Source organism: Aulostomus chinensis, chromosome 1 (assembly GCF_037954235.1).
Source record: "Aulostomus chinensis isolate RoL2024-O1b breed Wild chromosome 1, RoL_Achi_v1.0, whole genome shotgun sequence".
Lineage (NCBI taxonomy): Eukaryota > Metazoa > Chordata > Actinopteri > Syngnathiformes > Aulostomidae > Aulostomus > Aulostomus chinensis.
This window is the reverse complement of record NC_141320.1, coordinates 17497269-17497790: the sequence shown is the minus strand read 5'-3', so window position 1 is coordinate 17497790 and position 522 is coordinate 17497269.

Genomic DNA, 522 nt, shown 5'->3' with positions numbered 1-522 from the left:
ATGCAAAAATAAACTGAAATTGAACTAAGAGAAAAATGGGATGTGATCATTAGTAGAGTCTGTGTGTGTGTGTGTGTGTGTGTGTGTGTGTGTGTGTGTGTGTGTGTGTGTGTGTGTGTGTGTGTGTGCGCATGTGCACGAGTTTTTAGAGGTGAAAGGAAGAGATGTTGGCTGCTGAAAATCAAAGTGACGATGGATGAGGAGGAGGCAGTGGCCAGTAATAGGGTGTCAGTGAAGAGAGCTCTGGACCCAGGAGCTTCCAACTCAGAGGAATGAACAGCTCCCTGCCCTCCAGATGAGTTCTCAAGAAAAGAGCTCATGAAAATATATGACACTCAGGATTTGTGCAGCTGAAGATGACCTGTTGGTTTCTATGTTTCTCTGCAAACGTCAGGCAGAATGTGGAAGAGCGTCACAGCTGAGACTGTTAAAACCTTAGAGAATGTTTGCTCATGTTGTAAAAGTGCTATTCATGCAGAATAGGATGTTTATTCATGGACGTTAAAATATATTTGGGTCAAA